We start from the raw sequence: 8,672 nt of genomic DNA, 5'->3' as shown, positions 1-8,672 counted from the left end.
ATATATATATATATATATATATATATTTCCCTGCGGCCTTAAAACTTAGCTTTCTTTACGTTTCAGTAAGTATTTAATTGTCCCAGAGAAGAAGAGACAGGAGTTAATTTGTGAAGCTTGTAAAGCCTCTAGAAACTTGATCCAGAGTCTTCATGCATTGCAGAACACGGCTTGGAGCTAATTAGAGTTACCCTGAAACAGCATGACATGCATTTCAACATTTAGACCATGATGTCATGCATATGAAAACTCACAGTTCCTATGGATGTGTGCTTGCCTTTATGAAGACAGAGAGGGGAAAAAAACTCTGACTGTGAGAAGAGAAATGCTTTCACCACCACCACCAAATATTTACTACAACCACAGTGCAGATTGATGGATTGCCAAAGGGCCTTTGAGAATCCGCTTTATGTAGCAATTTCCTAAAAGTGAGATATTCATATATGCTCTTTTCATCTAATAAGTGGAATTTTTTTCAGGACAACGGATAAGGAAAAATTTACACTGGAGAGAAATGTAAATTTTCCATTTGGAAAAAATGAAAGTAGTAATTAATTTGTTCTACAAGATAATATCCCCAGGGTTATTTCTTATTTTTTTTTTGAAGAAGGAAAAGAATGATATTTTGGGTGTTGGTTCGATTCCTAGAATTTAAGGGTGTTGGCTTTTTCCCAGCTTTTGAAATGATTGGCTCTCTTCCCAGCTTCTTCTTTCGTATAGGAGACATTCCTAAATTCCAAAAACTGTCCATTTGTTTTATGTATTTGTGTTATTATAGGGGCTGATCATGATTAAAAGAGCTTACTCCTTAATGAATCATAGAGAGCAGTGGAAATGCAGTGAAAATATGAAGATTGCAGTAATATTTGTGGAACAAAATTTTTTTAAAGATTAATTGCTCATTTGTTAGGACAATGGCACGGTAAACAGATGTTATATGTTGGGATAATAGGTAGAGACTTCCCCTGTTCTTGGATTATTCTGAAACCACCACTTTTGGAACATGGCTGATAACAGTGCCAAGAGATTTGGTGAGTGCATGCATATCTCCAGCACTGGATAAGCATTGGACTGTAGATTTAGATTTTTGAGGCACATTTGCCTCAAAATATGGTTAAAGGGAGGGAAAGGGAATTCATATTTGCTCAGAGATGGACTTAAATCAGTATGGCCTGGAACTGAGTGTATTGGTGCACCAACCAAATCAAGATAATGTTGCCAACTTGAGAACAACAGAAATAAATAGAGAAGGGGTGGGAGTAATGGTGAAGAAGAAGAATAATGTGTCACTGAGCCTGTCAATACAACAACTTTAGGTAGCCTGTAAGTCTTTGTGGAGACCCAGGTCAAATAACATGCACATACAAGGAACAAAAATAGAATAACACGTGTCTAGAAAAACAAGAATGACTTTACACAGAAGCCTTCCATAGTTAATTCCAAGATTTACAAGCTGTCTAGAATGTTCAGGCTATAATACAATTGCCCTTAATTATGCTTACTTCATTTGTTTTACAATAACTTTGTAAATGTGTATTATGTTTGCATGTTCTATACTCTGAAAAGATAAGAAAACTTACGGAATGGAGTCTTACTCATATTAACAAAGACATGCATGTTTGATATGTGTTTCATACATTTTATATAACCATTGCTCCAAAAGATTGCTGCCTGCAGGTGTCTCCTTAAATATGCATTTCCAAATCCAATTACAGTTATTTAATGTAAGATACTGGATGTAACTTAATGAAAGTCTGTAAGTTAAAGTTTCAGAACATCTACCAACTTTTTGGTTAGAACATGTTACTAAACCTGAGGCTAAGGCTTAGTCTATAGATTGCAAACTAAGTCTGAGCCAGGGAAGTTTAGGTGTTATTAATGGGTAAATTGCTAGGGCTGTGGTCAAGCAAAATTCCACAGAATTTGTATACCGGAGGCACCTTAAATGGATGCCAAACCACTACACCTATTTATTATAGTAATGCCGGATGGAAGCAATGATTTGCATTAGCATCACCCAGGACAGTAATTTATTTTACGTAGTAATTTATTTTGTGGCAAAGCACCTAAAGAAGAAGACTGAAATGTGGACAATGAAGTATGAGTGGTTGATAGTTGATCATCCAGTACGTCTGTGGTTGGTGGAGGATAAGCCATGCAGACATAGGAAGCACAAAAACAAGGAATACACATTATACAATATTAAATATGTCAAATGAGCACAGTGGCTTAGAAGTTGGGCAAGTTGGGAAGGGTCAGAACCTCACAGTGCTGCAAATGGAAAATTTGGTAACAAGTAGTTATTCAGCAGCTCCTAAGTGATTCATTTTCATTGTTTAGTTAATATAGGAACCCAATACCAAAAATGTAATATATATTGCAGCTTGTCAGTTCTTAGATATGGTGACTACATTAGTTTTCTCTTTCACGTTTTTGTTTTTGCTCCTGATGGTGTTCCTGCAACACTTCCTGTCACTGTATTGTATCTATGGAGGAGCAATGTTGTCAACCTAGGCTCTTCCCATTTGCAAACCAAACACCTATCATGTATACCTGGGACAGCTTTAAGGTTAGGATAAGTAAAAGTTGAGGTTAAGTAAATCAGAAGTTGCAGGGACACAAGATTTCTGAAAGGTTTAATGGTTGTTTTTTTTGTTCTTCCAGAATGTATACTGACCTGGAAAACTAATACAACCACTATGTCCAAGGAATGATACGCCCCAATATATGACATTTGTTGTCTATAGAAAAGAAGTTCTCTGCAGTATTATCCTAGGACAGTTAGTGGCATGACTATGGACTTTGTAAATCGCTGCGTAATATGTTGGTGCTCTATAAATAGAAGGTATTAATAATAATAGTGCAGCTTTAACCTCCTAGCCGTTAAGCCCGACCTTCGTATGGGCAAAGAAAAATGGCTAGGATGGTTAACCCCGAGTTTTTTCCCATCTTTACTTACCTGGTCCCGCTGTGCTCATCCAGCGTCGCGTTCGTGTTCCAGCATCGTCCTTCGTCGATCGTCGTCCGTCCATCTCCCTCCGTCGATCTCCCTCTCCAGCGTCGGGTGCCTTTGTCGGGTGCCAGCGGGACCGGTAAGAAGCCGGCCGGCATCTTACCTGGTCCCGCTGATCGTCCACGTCCTTCTTCTTCCAGCGCCGGATGATCTCTGAAACGAGAAGCCGCCCGGCGGAGAAAAAAAAAAACGGACGGCTTCTCCCTGCGTGCGTGATGACGTCGGCGCGTGTGCGGGAAATTCAAATTGAAACTCATTCAAACATTTTGTATTGGATTCAATACAAACTCCTGTATCCAATCCAATACAAAATAATTCAAATAATTACAAAGTATATAACTGGTAAATTCAAACTGTCATTTTGTATTGGATTGAATACAAACTCCCTATCCAATCCAATACAAAAAATAAAAAAAAATAAAATAAAAGTAAATAACTTGGAAATTCAAATTTATATTTTGTATTTGATTGGATACAAACTTGCGTATCCAATCCAATACAAAATAATATAAAATTAATACAAAGTACATAACTGGTAAATTCAAACGCTCATTTTGTATTGGATTGAATACAAACTCCAGTATCCATTCCAATACAAAAAAATAAAAAATAAAAAAATAAAAGTAAATACATTTTTTATATTCATATTATCTACTAGAACCCCTGTTCGGACATATTTCTGTAAGTTACAGGTCTACAATTTAAAAAAAAAATTTCATGAAAAACAGTGGATCACTTTTGGTACAGAAATCTAGACCTCAGTGTAACGCTCAGGTGGTTAAAGAGGCCCTGTCACTAAGGGTAAGAGCACAGCTAAGTTAAATACTTTACATGCTTACGTAGAGCGTTTTTTTACATTCCGTAATTTACTTTTAATTTACTTTCAATGTTCATTGAACTTGCTGGACAATGTAATTAGGCATTTTCCTAGCATGGCCCCCTCCCTTCCTATGTCATAGCCTTCTTTTCTTCTGGGCAGTCCTAATCACTATATCTGCTGACCTGGTTTCTCCACCCTCACCTCCCTACCGTTCACCCCAACTTTTTCTGTAGCTGCTAGGCGAGAAGCTATAGGGTGCCACCTGAAGCTGCTGACATCACATTTAGGATGGCCTTGGGGGTTTTAAATGTCTACAGCATGGAGGCTTCCACAGGTAGAACATGCATAAAATATACATTGGAAATATAAATGCACATATATTCTTAGTGGAATACGCTGTTGAATAAATGATCCAATGACTGGGCCTTTTTAACTATAAAAAGAAATTGTCTGATTGGTTTCCTTGGGAAACAAAAAGACATAGGTTTTCTGAAACTATTGTTACGAGAGACTCTCAGACAGATATGTATTTCCATTTGGACATGTAAACGAAATCCTCTGTGAATGCAATAAACGTATTAGAAAGCAAGACACGGCATGAGATTTGAGTGCATGTCATTTTAAATAAATGAAGAAGGGCCGCAGAGGCCAAATTTGAACATGAGCTAATGGTGGCTTGAATGAAACCTGTCAGGGGACTTCAGTAGCACATAATAAATTTAAGCCTAAACGTCTCACTGGTGTAAGCTACATTTCGAAAACCTTTTAACTAACTCATATTTCCACAGCTATGATTTAATACCACTTTAAAGTGACCCTGCTCCATTCATTCTCATACCATTTATTTTAAAACTACTGAACTAAATAGAAGGCTGTAAATTACATCAATAACACAGGAGCCGGTATGTAGCCACTTCTAAGTTGCTTTATTTATTTCATTACTATCTAACTTTCTCTGGACTGTAATTTGTCATCATGGGCAATGTACCTGCAAAGTGTAAAACAAGCACCATTCATCTTCAGGGCTTACTTCCATTTAGCTGTGACACACTGATAATATAAATGGTCTGTATGACAACTAATATTCTGCACATGAGATGAGCAAATTGCTTCTCCTGTCGCCCAGACGGATGGCCACCTGTTAAGACTGAGCCAGCAAGCACCATATTGGTTTTTAAAGATGCAATGAAAATGTACAATGAATGTTTGTAATGTGAGCATGTGGGAATAGATGAAGATGAGCTTGTGTTTTTTTTTTTTTATCAAGCATTCCGGTGCCTTCATGGCTACACTTATTTCTCCATTTCAGCTATTGAGGGAGCCATAGTTGATACATAAGCTGGACATCAAACAGGTCCATATTTGTTCATCTCCATTACATAGTGGATTGGTGAGACAAGTACTAAACAAAAAAAAAATAATAAAAAGATATATTTGCACTTTCTTTTAAGTACACAGGATGTGACAAGAACATTGAAATTCTTGAAGATTAACAGTTATTTTTTTATTTCATTTTCTTGCTGAAAAATGCTGAAAATGTTCTGAAAAATGAAAACTAATGCTACCATCAGATCTAGGGTCAAGGAAGTTGCAATGTACTACGCTTATGCCTAAAAGGTTAGATATACTTCAAAACCTGGCTTCATGCCCCATACTCCACCTGGCCTGCATCCATCAATTATCAAGTTTGTATGTCAGATACTTCACTGCTGTCTGTCCAGCCCCCTCTGTTTTAATGTATCTTCAAAAGTACTGTGTTTCTGAGCTACGTGACCCTGTCAATAAATCGTGGTGTGTGTATTATGTGACCAAGGTTCAGGGTGAGATATAGGCTTATGCAAGATGTATGGGTGCATGAGGGTCCCAGAGCATTCTCAACCAACAAGGGCCCCCACAGCAAGCCTCAGACTGGATCCTTCGGTGGGCCTCTTCTGCTTAAGGTTGCATTTCGTGGTGTAACACCACTTCTTCAGGATGAGGCTCAATGAGACTAGTTAGAAGCAGCCCGCGTGCAGACAGCGTGTGAAGGGAAAGGCACTACGTCAGGTCTGCTTCTAACAAGGCAGAGCCCACAGGACAACTTATGGAGGATTGTTTTATCCATCCCAGGCAGACTTGAACTCTTCTTGGCTTTTGGTCTCACCATTTGACTGCTGCTTCCTGTTCATTGGCACTCACCGCCCTTCTTTGCTCCTTTCTTTTGTTAACCTGCTTTGGTGCTTGGAAAGTGAAAGTGATATTAGAATTTGATTTTATGCTGTATCATTATATTTACCAGTCTCATTTAGCCTCATCCTGAAGAAGTGATGTTACACCATGAAACGCGTCGATGATACACATCGATGTATGTATGTCTGTATATTGTAATATAGAGACACAGTGGTTCTCATTCTGGGACACTGCAACAATTAAGGTCTCCTACTTTCCTTTTAATTATGATGTACCAATAAAATATTTTAAGAGTGTTATATATGCCGTTAAAGTCCAGTCTCTCTGCACATATTGATTTGGTCTAATTTGGGATGTTGCATATGGGCATTATTATATGTACAGGATTTATATAGCACCAACATATTATGCAGTGCTGTACATTAAATAGGATCTTGGCAATAACCCTGACACTAACCATCCTTATAACCCTCACACTAACCACCTATGTCACGCTTTCACTAGCCCTCACACTAACCGAATCTGTAATTTTGTTATTGACTCTGGCTTTAAGCATCGCTATAACCCTTACATCCATTTCTGTCTCCCTATCACCAACCATTATTATTATTATTATTATTAGGGGGGTAAATGAGAGGGCCGAGTCAAAGGTGACACCAAGACAACGTGCCTGGGGGGAGGGCCGAATAACAGTGTTGTTAACAGTTAGATGTATGTCAGGGGGAGATTTAGATTTTGAGGGGGGGATGATGATGAGTTCTGTTTTATCCAGGTTGAACCATCATACAAACCATCAAATCATACCTGTATGTTCTATGGCAGCAGAGTACAACCTGTTTATCATTTAAAAATAAGGTGAAGTTTGTATTCACTTTGAATATCCAATAACATAATAGAAAAATATTTTTTTATTTTACCTTGCTCATGATTTTGTATTTAAAATACCAAAGATAATTCAAATTTTGCAAAGGTAAGGTACAATATCCAGAGTAAACATTCCATTTATTAAGCTGAATTAAAACTTTAAACATATTTCTGAAAAGGTATAGAAAATTAAAATCCATTTTGTGTAATACATGTAATACATTTGCAAACACAGATATTACCTTGATAAAAAATAGCAGTGGCATCATCATCATTGTGCTGCACATAGCCTGTGCAAGGAAAGGAGGCAAGATATATAAGAATATTCATCCTGCAAATGAAAAAGATAGGCAGTGGATGGTCTTTATTACCAAAGTTTTTCACTGATTTACTGCACAAATCTGGAAGAAATGCACAAAGATTCAAGAAATACACATGCCTCTTGTATTTGAAGAATATATATTTGTCCCATATTTTAGCCTTATTCAACATACCTTGCTTAACATCCTTAACAGTCTAAACCTTCCCAGTTTTATTGCTTTCTTTACCCGACAATTCTTCAAATCAAAAATTGTATGATTTTGGTTTCTAAAAAAAAAAACCCTGAATACTAGCAGGTCACATTTTCCAGATCTGTACTTTAAAATAGCCCACACAAAATACAGGATTAATACCTTTCCAATCCGATGATTACCTACAAGCTAACAATGTCCAGAGCAGCAATTACAGATGATCATAATAGTCTTTCTTAAAAGCAGATTCCAAGTAATTAAACTAATTCCCGGTGAATGCTAAGTGCTACCTGAGAATATAAAAAACAGATGTGAAGGCAAATTAATTATACATTATGATATTTTTTCATACAGCATAGGATATTTGAAACCAATGCTCAAATAGGAAAATTAACTTGGCCAAAGAAGAGAAAGTTTTCACACGTGTCTCTCTGATTGAGGAGTTCCTTCCCTTACATTCCAACACTGGGACATATTGTTAAAAGGACAAAAAAATAAATAAACGGGGACAGAGGAGAGTGAATGAGTCACAGTTCCTGAGCATTTGTCATCAAACATATTTGTGCACTGACGGTTGAACTTTGAACATATTTAGTCAAAATGAAATAAGGTATCACATATTTCCAGTGACATCAGCCTTCCCCTCCCTGTTTATGAGAACATTCCATGAACTATAATTAGTGGATTCTGAAAATCGACCCTTTTAGTAGCTGAATTACTAGCTTGGATGGCTAGAAAAGTAAGCAACATTGATTTATCAACAAAGGTTTGGCCTGGTGACAGAACGTGGCAAATGATTTTTATTTTCTGGGAGAAGAACGGTTTGTAAAATAATAGAAAGAGTCAGAAGTGTTTTCAGCAGTATCGATTTCAGAATAAATAATTGAACTTATTTGCTTTGTCTTACCTCTATCACAAAAATGCAAATATGTATTAATATGAAAAAAGAATGATGACATTTTAATATAAAAGAAAAGATAGTTGTCTATTATTCTTTAAACATGTAAAGATATAAATGTATTACTCATTAGCATCTTGCAGGCTCATGGGCTTCATATCTATAACCTTTAACCTGGAATAAAATGATAATAGAAATGTATTATATTGCAATTTACCAGTAGGGATAGGTGAAATTGATAATATTTATTATCATCATTTTTATAGGAAAACATTGCAAAAATTTGGTCACCAAAGCCCCTGAATATAATATCACCACCAAAGAGGAGTGGTGATATTATATTCAGGGGCTGCGGGAACATGTCCTAAATTACAAAAGTATGTCGTTTTTTCCAAA

The 8,672-nt window shown here is 36.7% G+C and overlaps 1 long non-coding RNA gene across 1 annotated transcript; it reads right to left on the bottom strand.

Moving 5' to 3' along the window:
* Window positions 1-4,755: 4,755 nt before the first annotated feature.
* Window positions 4,756-8,058, bottom strand: LOC140332173 (uncharacterized). Its single transcript, XR_011921046.1, has 3 exons — window positions 7,541-8,058; window positions 7,109-7,197; window positions 4,756-5,235 (listed from the first exon to the last, which is right to left on the bottom strand). It is a non-coding gene; the product is annotated as an uncharacterized lncRNA (long non-coding RNA).
* Between the last annotated feature and the right edge of the window lie 614 nt (window positions 8,059-8,672).

The sequence above is a fragment of the Pyxicephalus adspersus genome, chromosome 5 (genome assembly GCF_032062135.1).
Source record: "Pyxicephalus adspersus chromosome 5, UCB_Pads_2.0, whole genome shotgun sequence".
Taxonomy (NCBI): domain Eukaryota; kingdom Metazoa; phylum Chordata; class Amphibia; order Anura; family Pyxicephalidae; genus Pyxicephalus; species Pyxicephalus adspersus.
Note: the sequence above shows the minus strand (reverse complement) of the source record. Positions and strands in the feature narration are given on the sequence as shown.